This window comes from Malania oleifera, chromosome 5 (genome assembly GCF_029873635.1).
Source record: "Malania oleifera isolate guangnan ecotype guangnan chromosome 5, ASM2987363v1, whole genome shotgun sequence".
NCBI lineage: Eukaryota > Viridiplantae > Streptophyta > Magnoliopsida > Santalales > Ximeniaceae > Malania > Malania oleifera.
Window position 1 is genome coordinate 39,224,685 of NC_080421.1, and position 18,997 is coordinate 39,243,681.

The following is an 18,997-nucleotide window of genomic DNA, read 5'->3' on the forward strand; positions in this document are numbered from 1 at the left end:
TTGACTGAGGCAGGATAGTATCTATAAAAAAAAACGTCCCTGAATCAAGCCTAGGTCATGGGTACTAGAATCGCCCTATGCTCCTCCAACAATCTGGTGGCTGCCCACCATCTCTCGGCCTCCCCCGCCAGTCTATACGTGACATATAAGACTCTCCACCACTGCAGGGTCAGCTCCTCCAAAGAACATCGGTGGGTTCATCTTCATAAATTTCTCTATGGTACATCCCTGAGACAGTGATGGACCTCCCTATTCCCTAGAGCTCTATGCAATCTCAGCCATAACTTGCTAAGCCATACTACGTAGCATAGCATCTGAATCTCCACCGCCTGCGCTAGAAGGAACCGCTCCATCATCTCCATTAGCGTGAGCGCTACTACCCCCTGGGTCCATCCTGCAAACACACAAAACACCATTTTAGAATCCTATTTCCCACACAAATCTAGCTTATTCCCTTTAACTAAAATCTCAAATTCACTGTCAACTTTTCCCTTTGATCCTATCCCACAATCCAATCCTATAACCTAAACACATGACTCGTCAATAGTTTACTATGACTTTCCTGGAATCCTCACTATAGGAAAAACATGAAAACTACCACGAAAGTCTTGTATTCGAATCACAAAATAAAACCTCAATTCCTTTCCAAAATTTTGGTATTAATTTCCACTGCACTCTAGAGTCTACAGAACCTAGCAACCTAGGCTCTGATACCAAATTGTAATGACCTAAAATTCTACGTCATTTCTTTTTTTTTTTTACATATATTGTTTTGATACCCTTTCTATGTAATCTTAGGCCCTAAAGAGGCACTAGGATATTCCTGTACATAATGATCACACCTACGCGGTGGAAACATAAATCATACACCTATATATATCATACAATAATACCAGAAGTCAGTACTTTTAGACTGTAGCTATATAATACATCTCTCCCCAGTTTCAACTACCCCAAAATACAAAAACTTACACAAACTCACCCTACAACCTAAGTAAAATGAGTAATCTTTATCCACGAGCTTGATCTGCTCACCAAGCTGGTTCATCTAAAAAATGTTAAGGTAACAGGGTGAGACAACGCTCAGTGAGTGGAAATATGCTATTACTAGTGTGTGGCGACTAAGTTACATATACTTCAAATAATATTTGAGTTGTAATAAATGATAAATTTGTAATGCATATTTTACATTTTTTGCATTTTAAAACATAACAGTATCATCTGAGTTTTCTACTTTTCATACTGCTAATATCATACTATATTTATCAAATACTATAAAACTGTATACATATACATAACTATGCTTTATTCCTAGAACTCTGTATGTCTTGATTTGATCCCTTCATGATAGTTTTGTACGGTCCGTAGGCGGGACTTAACCTGGTTGGCCCTCCAGATAAGTCACTATACTTTACACTACCTCAGCCCGACCAAACTGCATCCACTCCTAGGCACAAAACTGGATGCTACCTCATCAAACTAGCTCCCTTAACCTAGCGAACTGGGGAGCTGCATTCTCTCTGAGCACAGTTTGATGGTACCCACACACTATCTAAGATATGTGGTTGCACTCTATCTATATTAGTAACGGTACCGTGCTTTGTATTCTAGATCTATCTATAATCTCTTCATAGGGATCTGATAATATATATACTCTTTTACTATTTTTATCATGTTTCCAAAATAATCATAACATTATAATTTTGTACTATAAATGCTGTAATATCTGAATAACTGTAGCATCTTGATGCTATACTGCATAATCTGTTTGTATCATCTATCTGTATAATCTGTCTATACACTCTGAGTGTTATGGCATTTAGGAAAAATATGGCATTCTGTAAATACTATACATACTACTCTGAATAAACATCTATATACATATAGATCTGTCTGCGAAACTATTTGCATAAAAGCTGTATATGTACATATATCTATCTGTATAATATCGGTGAATATCTGGCTATATCTGTATGTTATGTAATCTCTAATAACATAATTAAATCTCCTAGCATAGCATATTTCCTTTACCAGGTTTCTAAAAAACCCCCACAATACTCTGGCCTTACACCCGTAGGGTTCTCCACTCAACACCCTGAAAACAATATCCCCCAAAACAAAACATCAATATTTTTCTGCACACAACATTTCTTATAACTGTAGAGAATGTATATCCTGAATAAAACACCTTACCCTAAATTTGGGATGAATTCCAAACCAATTTCACCAATGATCAGCTCCAGCAGGCTTGTAGTGAACTTCATTAGGAGCATCGTGGTGGCCTCGGTTCTTCGATATAGCGAGAGACGGGACCAAGATCGAAGAGAGAAGGAGTGGAAGACGTTTTAGAGAGAGAGAGAGTGTGTGTGTGTTTGCTGCGCCAAATTCTGCCAATTAATCTGGGTTTTCAGTATTTATAGCCTCGGATTCGTCAACAAGACACGTCATCTCATCGACGAGTCCTAAAGAAAGTTCGTTGACGAACCATCTATTCTCGTCGACAAATTTTAGGCATCCTAAAACTCCCTTTGGTATTTTCTCATTAACGAGATGTGCTTTCGTCGACGAGACACTCAAGAACCCTCATCGACGAAACCCCTGTGTTCGTCGACGAGGTGTAAAAAAATTCCTCGGGTTATTAAATAATCATTTTTGGTTGCCAAAAAAAATGTGTATTCCCACAATGTGTAAGACAGTGAAAATATGTGGGTCTGATACCGATTGTTATAACTACGTGGTAAAGAAGATACTAAGTGTTAAAATACCACTCATTAAAAATTTGTTTTGAAATGAACATGATATCAAGCAAAGGTTTACCAAAATGTGCACATTGATACCACTTGGTTAATGTATTTCCAAAGGATATGAAATTGAGTGCAAAACACTTTTTTATTTTCTCAAAGCCGAATGATTTTAAAGTTAAGTGACTCCCCCTAAGAATATATGCTTTCTTTGTACATTAACTTGAGCATAATTCAAAAATTATTTTAAAAGTACAACCAAGTTTTAAGAAGTTTAGCACTTGGAAATGACATAGAGTTATGTGCAATAATTTTGAAAAATTTTGGCAGCATTTTGTTTCAAAATGTGATCTATCCATAAGAACATGTCAATTTCAAAGCACTTTAAATATGTACGCACAACCAGCTCCAGAGAATTCAAAATTTTAAAGTAAATGAGCTAAGTGTAAGTATTTAAAATCCAAGATTAAATTTTTTATCCACGCACAGTTTTCAATTTCAACCTTTTTGGGCAAATGACTACAGAAAATTCGGCAGCATGCCAACTGTAAATAGGACATTTTCCAAAATTAAATTGCATAAAAATGATCCTCAAACAAGAAGTATCTTAAGAGTTTAAGGCATGCGAGAACCTAAATCTACCAGTCGGCAATTCTCAATCATTGCATCTGCCATGCAAGAGGCTTTCAACACAAACATGTTTTCAGTAGTATAGTCATGTAAGCACAAAAATCATGCAAGCCTAAATACCATCGGATATATATGAATATAAGCAAAAACATAATCACCACAAGATAGTATCTGCGTGTGTATGTGGTGAGTATGTTTGGAAAAATAAAAATAATAAAAATTAAAAGTTATTTTAAGGTTATTATAGGCCAGATGCAAGTGTATGTAAATAAAGCATAAAATAGATTAGATAAAAGGTGGAATATGAAGCAACTGATCCTCACGGTGCACCACTAGGTCTCCCCGTCATCATTATTAGGGGGAGCATAATTCGGTGAAAACCGAATTAACAGGCCGAAATTGGCCGGTTCGGTTCGGGTAAAAATTCTGGTTCGGTTATAATTCTACAAAATTTCGGTTAATCGGTTTCGGTTCGGTTAAGGGTAAAAAAAATTTCGGTTAACCGATTAGCCGAATTACTAATTAATTAGATTTTAAATATAATTTATGAATATAAATTTTGCTTATGCAAGTGCATTAAGGAGTTTAATTAACCTATTTGGATTCTTTTTTCTATGGTAAAACATTATTTTCATTAATAAAATTAATAAATAAGGTATTTAATTAAGTTGGATTTGGTTTTAAAAAAAATTTATAATTGTATTATATTTCTAGCAATTAATTTTAAATGATTTCGGTTAAAATCGGTTAACCAAATTACCCAAATGGGCAATTCGGTCGGGGTTAGTTCGGTGTCCTTTGTCAATTCGGTCGGTTCGGTTAATGGTATTATTTAACCGAATTTTTTGGTTAATTCGGTTAATTACCCGAATTTAACTGAACCGACCATTTGCTCACCCCTAATCGTTATCATCCTCCTCCTCACCACTCGTCTCCATATGATCCTCCCCAATATCCTCATCATTCATCTCTCTCAGCCACTCACTGAGAATATGAAAGTTAGCCCGCACATCGGACTGGAACTCAGAGAACTCGCTATAAAGAGAGTCAAGTCTAGCATGAGAGGAGGATGCCTACTTTTTCATGGAGGTCTTCAACTCCTAAGATGATGTAGAGAGATCGGTGATGGCCACCATGCTTTTGGCATTGGACGGCGCATGGGGCAGCTCCTGTGGGATCTCCTAAGCTCCTGGGCCTCTTTTAGGAATGGTGAGCAACCACATGTTGCCAGTGAGCTCGTATCCCATTAATTTCAGAGTTGTGGAGTTAAAGATGTCAAAGGGCCTAACTTTCTTAGTAGTGGAAAATGTGATCTTGGTAACCCTCTCCCTAACAAATAGTGTAATAACCCAGGAAATTAATCAGTGTCTCGTCGACGAACGCAGGGGATTCGTCGATGAGAATACATAAGGGTCTCGTTAAGGAGGACCTGTCTCGTCGACGAGAAGATACTGAGAGGAGTTTTTTAGTAGTTTGAAATTCGTCGACAAAGGGTTTATGTTCGTTGATGAACTTTCTTCAGGGACTCGTCGACGAGATGACGTGTCTCGTCAACAAATTTGGGTCTGTAAGTACTCTTAAAATTGGATTTTTCACACAAATCTGGCGCAGAAAAACCATTCTCTCTCTAAAACGCCCCTCTCCTTCTCTCTTCGATTCTGACCTCATTTCTCTCCAAATCAACAACTTGAGGTCACCACGATGCTCCTGGGAAAGTTCTCTACAAATCTATTGGAGTGGATCGTTGGTGGAAGTGATTTGAACTCCATCACAGTTTTAGGGTAATACATTTTATTTAGTTTTTTCCTTTCCCATAGTTACATAAAATATAGTACATAGAGAAATAATGATATTTTATTCTAGGAGATATTGTTTTCAGGGTGTTAAGTGGGGACCCCTGCAAGTGTAGGACCAAACACAATAGGGGGCTTTTGCAGAAATCAAGTAAGAGAAATATGCTGTGCTAGGAGTTTTAGCAAAGTTATCAGAAATTATACGCATATATATATATATTAGTTTATTACCCAGTTTTACAGAATATGAGTTTTAATGTTTGTGTGGTCTGAGTAGATACTTACCTGATGTAGAAATTATATAGCTTTTTCCCAGCATATCATGAGTTACAATATATACAGATATAGACAGATATAAATAGATATTTATCAGACAAGTATTACAGATTTTATTCAGATTAGTATATTACAGTATTTACAGAATGCCATGTTTCCTAATACCATACCACTAAGATTATACAGTTTATACAGTCGTGTTGGCCTAATAAGGCTTACAATTCTTATTTTGATGATAACAAATCATGATATGTTTAATGTATTTCAAGTAAAAGTTTTTTCAGGAAAAAGGCAAAGCTTAAAGGAAGTAACAAAGCTTAAGAGCATGAGGAAGCTTATGGATTAAAAAGAGATCTTGAAGAGCATGATAAAGCTTATGGATTAAAAAGAGATCTTGAAGAGCATGAGAATTAAAGACAACTTGGTGAAAGCTCAAAGAAAAGATTGAAAACTCAAAGATGATGGAAGAACAAGATTGAAGATCAAAGGATTAAAAAAAAAAAAGATGTTCTAAATGTAAGTACTTCAAGTTAATTTCAAGTATAAATAGATTTGAAGCTCTCAAAGATATTCAAAAATATTTTTTAAATACTCTAAAGAATACTTTTATAATCAATGAAAAGAAAGGGCTTTTGAAAAAGAAAATCTTTGAAAAAAAGAAGGGCCAGGTGACTGTCCTATTGTGACAGGTGACTGCCAAATTAAGAAAAGGAATTTTAAAAGAGACAGTAGCAAGACAAGCGACTGACTAATCATGCCAAGCTCCTGAGTGGACATGCCAGGCGACTGGCTTGGTTCTGGTAGGCAACTGCCAGTGTTCTGTGTTGTGAGTTTGTTCTATGACAGGTGACTGCCATTCGAACGTTGGCTTAAAAACTCTTAACGGGAAGATTTTTTAAATGAAGTTTTTGGACAAAATTATGTTAAAACTTGGAAACTATTTCAAGGAAACTTTGAGAGTAAGAAATTACTTTTAAACATCTATAAATAGCCCAAATCTTCAAAGGTTTGGTACACCAAGAAATTTTTCAAACAATCAAAGTTCTCAAAGGCTCTCAAACTCTCTTGTGTTCAACTACTGAATGGCTACTGATTCAAACTCCAAAGTAAAGCTTTGAAAGTCAGAATCTTTCAAGTATTGGAAGATACTTGGTGATTTATATTGAGTATTGAGCTTCAAATTCTTTTATATTTGAATTACTTTGAAGTATTATTGTGCTGAAAGTTGTACTAACGTACTCTGCTATGAGAGTGTTTTCTTGTACACAAAATATTCTTTATCTTGGTTCTTATTCATAGATGATTCAAGGTTGTAGAATCGTTGGACCGAACGAGGGGACATCGTTTGGAGAGGCGGGCTCAAGCCTAGTGAAGGAGTGTTTGAGCGTGGGGTATCTTTTGTAAAGGTTTTGTTCCACCCGTCTATGGAACAGGTTTAGTGAATCCTTTGGTGGTTTGCCAAGGGTGAGGACATAGGCTGTGTATAAGCCGAACCTCGAAAAAATCCCCGTCTCACTCTCTCTTTCCCTACTCTTTATTTTCAGCATATTGAAATTACGTGGATGGTTTAATCATGTATACTACGTAATATAGAAATCAAGTAAACTTAAAGTTTAATTTTGATTTGGGTTGTGAAAACTGAAAAGGAGTAAATTGGTTATACCATATCTTGCGGAAACCATGCGGGAGTACGTTACTTGGTTAACAGCCCAAGGATAAATTAACTGAGAGTTTAGTTGAGTTCTGAATATTGAGAAGAGTGTGAATATGTTGTTGAAAAACATGATATAGAAGCAAATCTATATCAGCAAGGCATAAATTCTCATTCACTACAAGGCTTGGTTCAAATTTGGCTAATATCAACAAACAACCATTTTTTTATCTTACATAAGTGCTGTGTATTGGCTTGTTTGTTTGCTTTCTAATTATAGTTGATTGGTTTGGTTGAATGATTGAATGTTTGTATGGTTAAGGATTAAATAAAGAAACTAAGTTATTGAGTGCTTAACAAATTAAACAAATAAGTCACAAATTGGTTAAAAGAGAATGCAAATATATCTCCAAACTATGAATTGGAAAGCATGGGAGGTTGTCATGGAAGGTGACCAAATTCGCACTAAGATAGTTGATGGAAAACAAGTTCCTAAGAAGAAAATTGATATGACAGAGTTAGACTATAAGATGCTGCAAGTAAATTCTAGTGCCATGAATGCTCTATATTGTGCTTTAGACGCAAATGAATTTAATAGGGTCGTGGCTTGTAAAACGACAAAAGAAATATGGGACAAATTAGAAGTTACTTATGAAGGAACAACAGATGTTAGGGATAATAGGGTTCATATGCTCACTACCGAGTATGAAGCCTTTAAGATGAACCTAGATGAATTAATTACAAATATGTTTACTAGGTTCACTCACATAATCAATTCCCTAAATGCACTAGGAAAAACCTACACTGCTTATGAGATGATAAGGAAAATTCTTAGAGGGCTGCAACCTAAATGAGAACCAAAAGTCACTGCTATAACGGAAGGAAGAAATCTAAAAACCACTTCCTTAGATGAGCTTGTAGGTTCTATTCTCACATATGAAATGGCAATGAATGAAAAGAGTAGGAAAACCAAAGCCCAAGAAACAATAGCCTTTAAAGCCTTAGATGAAAGCTCAAGTAGTGAAATGGATGAAGATGAAGAAGCCTTCATATCTAAAAAGCTAGCAAGGATACTAAGAAGGAAAAACAAATTCAAAAGAAGAAATTAAGACTCCGAATTAGAAGAAAAAGATATCAGCAAAAGAAATCAAAGAATAAAACTCCTAAATGCTACAATTGTAATAAAGTTGGACATTTAAAACTGGAATGTCCACTATTAAAGAAAGAGTCTAAAAAGAAAAACAAGAAGGCCATGAAAGCCACTACTTGGGATAGTACAAGTAGTTTGAAGAATTAAATAAGTGACCAAGAGGTTGCTTACATTTGCTTTATGGCATGGGATAACGAGGAAATCTCCTCAACTAAATCTTCAAATAATTCTTGTAGTGATGAATCTAGTGATGAGGGTATGCCATCTTATGATGAACTTCAAAATGATCTATTCAAAGTACATAGGATGTTGATGAAAGCAAATAAACAAAACACCTCATTGAAGAGTAAGAATGAAAGTTTAATGAAAGAGTTAGAATTCTTAAAGAATGCTGAAAGAGATAAAGACTCAAAACTCAAGAAATTAGAACATAAGTATGAATCAGCAATGAAATAAATAGAATCCAAAAATCTTGTTGAAAAAGAAAACAGCTTGAAAATTGAGAAACTAGAAAGCAAGAATGACCAAATGATGGAAGACTTTCGATCCTTATCCTCTACCGTATATGAGAAAGATAAGTACATTTTTGAATTAGAGAATAGAATCAGAAAATTATTTCTAGAGCTAGAGAAATCATTCAAGAAGGTTGATAACAAGAAAGACATAGAGTTAAATGATCTCAAGAATCAAATCAAAGATAAGGATAAAATTATTTGCAACTTCACAAAAGGAAAGGAAAACCTTGATAAAATAATTCGCTTACAAAGAATGTCTCTAAATAAAGAAGGCATTGGTTTCAATGGAATTGAAAACAAAAAGAAAAAGAATTCTTACGTGGGATATTTCTCAAAAGAATTTAAAGACTATACTTCACATCTTCTAATGCTTACACAAACACCATATGCTATCAACGCAAGAAAAAGGGACATATAAAGTTTGAATGTCCGTTTAAAAGGAAAGGTGTTAAAACCAAACAAGTATGGAAAATAGAAGAAACTTCCCCTGAAAAATCCTCCGAACCCAAGAAAATATGGGTTCCAAAAAGAAATAATGATTTCACACACATATAAAGTAGAAAATGGCATTTTTGGCCAAAATCATAGGATGACTTTTTATAAGGCTTAACTTAAGAAAATATAAAGAAAATATTAAATCTGAGCTTATTATATAAAGCGCCTTGATGTTATATGCTACATGCTTACTTGCTACATGTGATGTGTTGATATGCTATATGTTACATGTGTATTAATTAACTTGACTTGATTTGTATTGAAAAGTATGGTTCACTATGTTAAAAATTGAGAATGAGATTATCAAGCTTAAGCATAAATTTTTGATATAGGGATAATTCTTGAATATGCATGATTTTAAATGAATCACATGGATAAACATACTGCTTTTTATCTTTGAGCTATGAAAGATATAATAGTTATATTGGTATCCATGAACTATACATTATGTGATATTAAGTTTTGGTATCTATAAAGTATTTTTGGTTTCACATGTTAAAAATTTCAATAGATATCAAATCTAAAAGCTCACTTGGTATCACTAAGTCAAAATTATTTATGAGCATGAGCATGATGTGACATTGATGATCTTAGTATAATATTGATATTTGATACATGATATGATTCAATATTTTACATGGGATGATAAAGCAAAATTAATAACAAAACTGAATGTATTGAATTCAGAGGGAGTGTCATGAATCATTAATCAATTGATATCATGAATTAAATTTTAAATTTTAAATTGGTATCATAAAAACCATCAAATTAATATTAGTTGGTATCTTGAATAAAAGCTGTGAGCTGCACACTACCTATGTTATATTGAAAAACCATAACTTGAGTGTGCATATATGTTGGGAATATATGGTTATTGATATGCTTAAAATGATTTGTATTTGAATTTAAATCATTTCTTTTCTTTTTGATTGATGTCAAAAGGGGGAGAAATTGTGAAGCAAAAATTGAGCATAATTAAGCATGAACATTATATTGAAAAAGCTTGTAAAACCAAAAGAAAGTGATGGGCGTGATTGATGAAATTAATATTGATTTTATTAAGATGAATGTATCATGCTTGTTGAAAAAGGGAGCCATGAGTATTATCACTTATTATTTTTGCTCTCGATTTGTCATCATTAAAAAGGGGAAGATTGTTAGCCTAATAAGGCTTACAATTCTTATTTTGATGATAACAAATCATGATGTGTTTAATGTGTTTCAAGTAAAAGTTTTTCAAGAAAAAGGCAAAGCTTAAAGGAAGTAACAAAGCGTAAGAGCATGAGGAAGCTTATGGATTAAAAAGAGATCTTGAAGAGCATGATAAAGCTTATGGATTAAAAAGATATCTTGAAGAGCATGAGGATTAACGACAACTTGGTCAAAGCTCAAAGAAAAGATTGAAAACTCAAAGATGATGGAAGAACAAGATTGAAGATCAAATGATTATTTTTAAAAAGGATGTTCTAAATGTAAGTACTTCAAGTTAATTTCAAGTATAAATAGATTTGAAGCTCTCAAAGATATTCAAAAATATTTTTTAAATACTCTAAAGAATACTTTTATAATCAATGAAAAGAAAGGGCTTTTGAAAAAAGAAAATCTTTGAAAAATAGAAGGGCCAGACGACTGTCCTATTGTGACAGGCAGCTGCCAAATTAAGAAAAAGAATTTTCAAAGAGACAGTAGCAAGACAGGGGAATTCCTAATCATGCCAGGCGCCTGAGTGGACATGCCAGGCGACTGCCTTGGTTCTGGCAGGCAACTGCCAATGTTCTGTGTTATGAGTTTGTTCTATGACAGGCGACTGCCAAGTTGTGGCAGGCGACTGCCATTCGAATGTTGGCTTAAAAACTCTCAACAGGAAGATTTTTTAAATGAAGTTTTTGGACAAAATTATTTTGAAAACTTGGAAACTATTTCAAGAAAACTTTGGGGGTAAGGAATTACTTTTAAACATTTGTAAATAGCCCCAATCTTCAAAGGTTTGACACACCAAGAAATTTTTCAAGCAATCAAAGTTCTCAAAGACTCTCAAACTCTCTTGTGTTCAACTACTGAATTGCTACTGATTCAAACTCCGAAGTAAAGCTTTCAAAGTCAGAATCTTTCAAGTTTTGGAAGATACTTGGTGATTTATATTGAGTATTGAGCTTCAAATTCTTTTATATTTGAATTACTTTGAAGTATTATTGTTCTGAAAGTTGTACTAACCTACTCTGCTGTGAGGGTGTTTTCTTGTACACAAAATCTTCTTTATCTTAGTTCTTATTCATAGATGATTCAAGGTTGTAGAATCCTTGGACCGAACGAGGGGACATCGCTTGGAGAGGCGAGCTCTAGCCTAGTGACGGAGTGTTTGAGTGTGGGGTATCGCTTGTAAAGGTTTTGTTCCACTTGTCAACAGAACATGTTTAGTGAATCCTTTGGTGGTTTGCCAAAGGCGAGGACGTAGGCTGGGTATAAGTTGAGGACGTAGGCTGGGTATAAGCCAAACCTCGTAAAAATCCCCATCTCACTCTCTCTTTCCCTACTCTTTATTTTCAAAACATTGAAATTACGTGGATACTTTATTTGATAATCATATATACTACGTAATATAGAAATCAAGTAAACTTAAGGTTTAATTTTGATTTGGGTTGCGAAAATCGAAAGGGAGTATGTTGGTAATATCATATCTTGCGAAAACCATACGGGAGTACATTACTTGGTTAATTGCCCAAGGATAAATTAATTGAGAGTTTAGTTGAGTTCTGAATATTGAGAAGAGTGTGAATGTGTTGTTGAAAAACATATTGAAGAAGCAAATCTATATCAGTAAGGCATAAATTCTCATTCACTATAGGGCTTGGTTCAAATTTGGCTAATATCAACAAACAACCATTTTTTTTTTATATTACATAAGTGTTGTGTATTGGCTTGTTTGTTTGCTTTCTAATTATAGTTGATTGGTTTGGTTGATTGATTGAATGTTTCTATGATTAAGAATTAAATAAAGAAACTAAGTTCTTGAGTGCTTAACAAATTAAACAAATAAGTCACAAATTGGTTAACAGAATTAAGATAAGTTTAAGAATTCTAAAAAGGAATTAAAAGAACTTTTTAAAAGCCAATTCACCCCCCCCCTCTTGGGAAGCTATTCCTAATTTCAAGTCGGATTATACATACAGATTATATAGTCAGATATACAGTTATAGCAATCAAATGCTACAGTTATGTTATTCAGATATATAATATTTCTAGTACAAAATTATGGTGTTATGGTTATTTTGGAAACATGATGAAAATAGTAAGGTAATTATAGTAGCATATATACATATATATATATATATATATATATTTATATACAGTATCAGATCCTTGAGAAAATATTACAGACAGATACAGTTATTAGAGCACGGTACCGTTGCTATTTATAGAACAGAGTGCAACCACATATCTTAGATAGTGTGTTGGTATCGTCAACCGTGCCCGGAGTGGATGTAGCTCCCCAGTTTTTAGGTTGAGGTGGTCTGGTTTGACGAGGTAGCAGTCGAGTTTCTTGCTTAGGAGAGGATGTAGTTTGGCCGGATTGAGGAAGGGTAGAGTACATTGACTTATCTGGTGGGCCAACCAGAGTTAAGTCCCGTTTATGGGCCGCACAACCCTGTTTTGAGGGGTCAAATCATGATATACAGATTTTCAGGGAAAAAGCACAGTTATATATACGTATACAATTTTACAACATTTGATAATATAGTATGATATTAGAAAAATGAAAAGTAGAAAAATTCAGATACATTTTTACTAATTTATCAGCTTATACAGTTTTAGATGTTATTGTAATAGTTATACAACTTGGTCGCCACACACTAGTAATAGCATATTTCCACTTACTAAGCATCGACTCATCCTATTACTTCGACATTTTTTAGGTGAACCAGTTAGGCGAGCAGATCAAGCTCGCAGGTAGAGTGACCCATTGATTGCCCTGTTTATAAGGTAAGTGTGTATAGAGGGTTGTGTTTTTAAGATGATGATACTGTTGTGAGATGTGTAAATGTAACTATGATTTGAGAAATACTAGATTCTGGTATTGTATGTATATATGGTTGTATAATTTTTTTGTTGTCCGCTACTTAGGTATGTCCATTATGCACAAAAATATCTCAGTGCTGTCTGGGACCTGAGATGCCTTAGCAGGGGTATCCGAGTAAATTATTTTTAAAAAAATTGTGTAATTTTTGGGTCGTTATATTTTGGTATCAGAGCCTAGGTTGTTAGGTTCTGTAGACTCTAGAGTACAGCAGAGAACAATACCAGAATTTAGAAATGGAACCTTAAGAAGAGTGGCATAGGGTATCAATGGAAGTAATGTTGGGGAATGTTGGCCTTATAAGGCTTAATATCTTATTTTGATGCTAACAAACAAGTGGATCTTAACATGCTATGTTAAGTGATGTATTTTCAGGACTAAACGAAGAATGCAAGGTTAAAGAGTTAATGAGAGCTTGTAATGATTATATTAAGCTTGAAGCATGGATTTAAAGTTTAAAGCCTAAAGATCATGAGAACATTGATGTTAGAGGAACAGTTTCAAAGAATGAGAGCACAAGTGATTAACTTGGTGAAAGCTCAAAGAAAAGATTGAAAACTCAAAGATGATGGAAGAACAAGATTGAAGATCGAAGGATTATTTTTAAAAAAAAAAGATGTTCTAAATGTAGGTACTTCAAGTTAATTTCAAGTATAAATAGATTTGAAGCTCTCAAAGACATTCAAAAATATTTTTTAAATACTCTAAAGAATAATTTTATAATCAATGAAAAGAAATGGCTTTTGAAAAAGAAAATCTTTGAAAAAAAGAAGCGCCAAGCGACTGTCTTATTGTGACAGGCGACTGCCAAATTAAGAAAAAGAATTTTCAAAGAGACAGTAGTAAGACAGGCGACAGCCTAATAGGCGCCTGAGTGAACTTACCAGGTGACTGCCTTGGTTCTAACAGGCAACTGCCAGTATTATGTGTTGGGAGTTTGTTCTATAACAGGTGACTGCCATTCAAACGTTGGCTTAAAAACTCTCAACGGGAAAATTTTTTAAATGAAGCTTTTGCACACAATTATTTTTAAAAATTTGAAAACTATTTCAAGGAAATTTTGGGGGTAAGGAATTATTTTTAAACATCTATAAATAGCCCTAATCTTCAAAGGTTTGAGATACCAAGCAATTTTCAAGTTATCAAAGTTCTCAAAAGTTCTCAAACTCTCTTGTGTTTAACTACCGAATTGCTACTGATTCAAACTTCAAAGTAAAGCTTTCAAAGTCAGAATCTTTCATATTTTGGAAGATATTTTGGTGATCTATATTGAGTATTGAGCTTCAAATTCTTTTATATTTGAATTACTTGGAAGTATTATTGTGCTGAAAGTTGTACTAACCTACTCTGCTGTGAGAGTGTTTTCTTGTGCACAAAATCTACTTTATCTTGTTCTTATTCATAAACGATTCAGGGCTGTAGAATCATTGGACCAAACGAGAGAATATCGTTTGAAAAGGCGGGCTCTAACCTAACGGAAGAAGTGTTTGTAATCGGTATTGTTCCACCCGTTAACGAAACTAAACTAGTGAATCCTTTAGTGGTTTGCCAAAGGCAAGGACGTAGGCTGGGTATAAGCCGAACCTCGTAAAATATCATGTCTCTCTTCTTCCTTACTCTTTACTTTTTCAGCAAAGACTTATAATCTGCGTGTATGTTTTTAAATTGCTAATTCTGAGTGTTTAGTTTTTAAATAGACTGGAGGATAATTTGTTTTTGGCTTGATCAGCATTGATTGCAAAAACTGAAAGGGACTACGTTGGTTGATCAACCTAGACTTATTAATCTAAAAGTTTGTTTAAAGGCTAAACATAAAGAAGACTTGTGAGTTTGGAATAAATACAGAGATTAAATAAATTCAACATTCATTACAGGACTATTGAGACAAAGATCGAGTTTTTGATTATCTTGATTGGTTGTGGTTGAATTGTTTTATATTTACTTGTTGTGATTGTTGATATTAAACAAAGAATTAAAATTGAAATAATTTTAAAATTCCAATTCACCCCCCCCCCCCCACTTTTGAGAAGCTATCCTAATTTTAATTGGTATCAGAGCCAAGTTATAGCAAATTCCTTACAAGAAGCTATAAAAAGATCTAAATGGCAAACGTAGGAGTAGCTCCTTTTGAAAAGGGCCAATCCTCAACTCGTCCACCAATATTTTGTGGACACAACTACAACTTTTGGAAATAGAGAATGCAAAACTATCTGCAAGCGATGAATTGGAAAGTATGGGAAGTTGTTATAGATGGAGATCAAATTCCCACTAAGATAGTAGATGGAAAACAAATCCCAAAAGAGAAGAAAGATATGACCGATCAAGATTATAAAATGCTCCAAAAAAATTCAAGTGCTATAAATACTTTATATTGTGCCTTGGATGCTAATGAACTTAATCGAGTAATGGCTTGTAAATCAGCTAAGGAAATATGGGATAAGCTAGAAGTTACTTATGAAGGAACAACGGATGTTAGGGATAATAGGGTTGATATGCTCACAAGTGAGTATGAAGCCTTTAAGATGAATCCGAATGAATTAATTACAAATATGTTTACTAAGTTCACTCACATAATCAATTCCCTAAATGCACTAGGAAAAACCTACACTACTTATGAGATGATAAGGAAATATCTTAGAGGGTTGCCACCTAAATGGGAACCAAAAGTCACTGCTCTAACGAAAGGAAGAAATCTAAAAACCACTTCCTTAGATGAGCTTGTAGGTTCTATTCTTACATATGATATGGCAATGAATGAAAAGAGTGGGAAAACCAAAGTTCAAGAAACAATAGCCTTTAAAGCCTTAGAAGAAAACTCAAGTAGTGAAATGGATGAAGATGAAGAAGCCTTCATATCTAAAAAACTAGCAAGGATACTAAGAAGGAGAAACAAATTAAAAAGAAGAAATCAAGACTCTGAATCAAAAGAAAAAGATATCAATAAAAAGAAATCAAAGAATAAAACTCCTAAATGCTACAATTGCAATAAAGCTTGACATTTAAAACCGGAATGTCCACTATTAAAGAAAGAGTCTAAAAAGAAAAACAAGAAGGCCATGAAAGCCACTACTTGGGATAGTACAAGTAGTTCGGAGAATGAAATAAGTGACCAAGAGCTTGCTTGCACGTGCTTTATGGCATGGAATAACGAAGAAAGGTCCTCAACTAAATCTTCAAATAATTCTTATAGTGATGAATCAAGTGATGAGGGTATGTCATCTTATGATGAACTTCAAAATGATCTATTCAAAGTACATAAGATGCTGATGAAAGCAAATAAAAAAACACCTCATTGAAGAATAAGAATGAAAGTTTAATGAAAGAGTTAGAATTCCTAAAGAATGTTGAAAGAGATAAAGACTCAGAATTCAAGCAATTAGAACATAAGTATGAATCAACAATGAAAGAAATAAAATCCAAAAATCTTGCTGAAAAAGAAAACAACTTGAAAATTGAGAAACTAGAAAGCAAGAATGACCAAATGATAGAAGACCTTCGATCCTTATCCTCTACCGTATATGAAAAAGATATGTATATTTCTGAATTAGAGGATAGAATCAGAAAATTATCTCTAGAATTAGAGAAATCACTATAGAAAGTTGATGGCAAGAAAGACATAGAGATAAATGATCTCAAAAGTAAAATTGAAGATAAAGATAAGATCATTTATAACTTCACTAAAGGAAAAGAAAATCTTGATAAGATGATAGGCTCACAAAGAATGTCTCTAAACAAAGAAGGCATTGGTTTTAATGCAGTTGAAAATACAAAGAAAAATAGTCTTTACATGGGTTATTTCTCAAAAGCCTCCAAAGATAATTCAAACACATCCTTTAATGCTTGCACCAACACCATATGCTATCAATGTAAGAAAAAAGGGGCATATAAAGTTTGAATGTCCATTTAAGAGAAAAGGTGTGAAAATTAAACAAGTATGGAGAATTAAGGAATCATCCCTTGTTAAGCCAAATGAACCCAAGAAAGTATGGGTACCGAGATGATAGACTAGTTCATAAATAAAAAACTCCATGGATTAAGTCATTCCCTTTAAAAATTGAGAAAGTAACTTAGTTCATTATCAACAAACAAACTAGTTAAAATAGAAAAACTTAAAGAAGAATTTAAGATAAGTTTGAGAATGAATGACTATATGAGATGCTATATGCTTACATGCCTATATGATATGCTACATGATATGCTTGACTTATATTGAAAATTTATGACTCACTATGTTGAAAATTTGAGCATGAGATTATTGAGTATAAGCATGAATTTTGATATGAAATTAATTCTTGATCATGTATGCTATTGATGAATTACGTGGATAGACTTACTACTTTTTATATTGATATCCATGAGCTATAAGAGATATAATGGTTATATTGGTATCCATGAGTTGTGTATAATGTGATAATGACTTTGGTATCTATGAAGTCTTTGGTATCCATGAATATTTTTGGTATCACATTCTAAAAATTTTAATTGGTATCACAATTTTACAAAGCTCACTTGGTATCACAATCTAAAAGTTAAATTTGTCTTTTAAGCATGACAAGTATGATTATATCTATGAGTATAGTATGACATTGATGATATTAGCATGATATTGATATTTGATACATGATGTGAATCAATGTTTTGAAACATGGGATGATGAAAGCAAAATTGATAACAAAATTGAATGCATTGAATTCAGGGGGACTGTTATGTCATATTACTTATATTATGATTGTTTCCCTATTAATGGATTCAGAGAATTTTAAATTGGTATCATGAATTAAATTTTCAATTGGTATCAATTCTCAACTGGTATCATGATTTTTAAATAGATATCATGAATTCAATATTAAATCAGTATCATAAAATCAAAAATTAAAATCTTGAATATTGTCTAAAGGAAAAAGCTATTAGTAATAAAGATTACAACTCATATACTTGAATGTTATAACACACTACACATGCTATATTGAAAAATAAATTGAGTGTGTACACATGTTGATATGTATGTTTGATGATAGGATTAACACGTGATTTTACTTGAACTTAATCTTTTTTTTTTTCTCTTTTTGATCAATATCAAAAGGTGGAGAAGTTTTAAGCAAAAATTGAGCAGGAATGTAATATATCAAAAGAATGAGAAGTACTTGATGTTGATTGATAAACTTGAACTTGAATGAAGTGATGATCATGATTGTAAAATGAAGTGATGAGCTTGATTATAAAAGAGTTTTAAGATTAATATTGATCTTGTAAATATTGTTAAGATGATGCTTATTGAAAGGGGGAGCCTTTTTAAGGCTCACTCAAATTTTTGCTTCTTGTTTGTCATCATCAAAAAGGGAGAGATTGTTGGCCTTATAAGTCTTAACATCTTATTTTGATGCTAACAAACAAGTGGATCTTAACAAGTTATGTTAAGTGATGTATTTTCAGGACTAAATGAAGAATGCAAGGTTAAAGAGTTCATGAGAGCTTGTAATGATTATATCAAGCTTGAAGCATGGATTTAAAGTTTAAAGCCTGAAGATCATGAGAGCATTGATATTAGAGAAACAACTTCAAAGAATGAAAGCCCAAGTGATCAACTTGGTGAAAGCTCAAAGAAAAGATTGAAAACTCAAAGATGATGGAAGAATAAGATTGAAGATCAAAGGATTATTTAAAAAAAAAA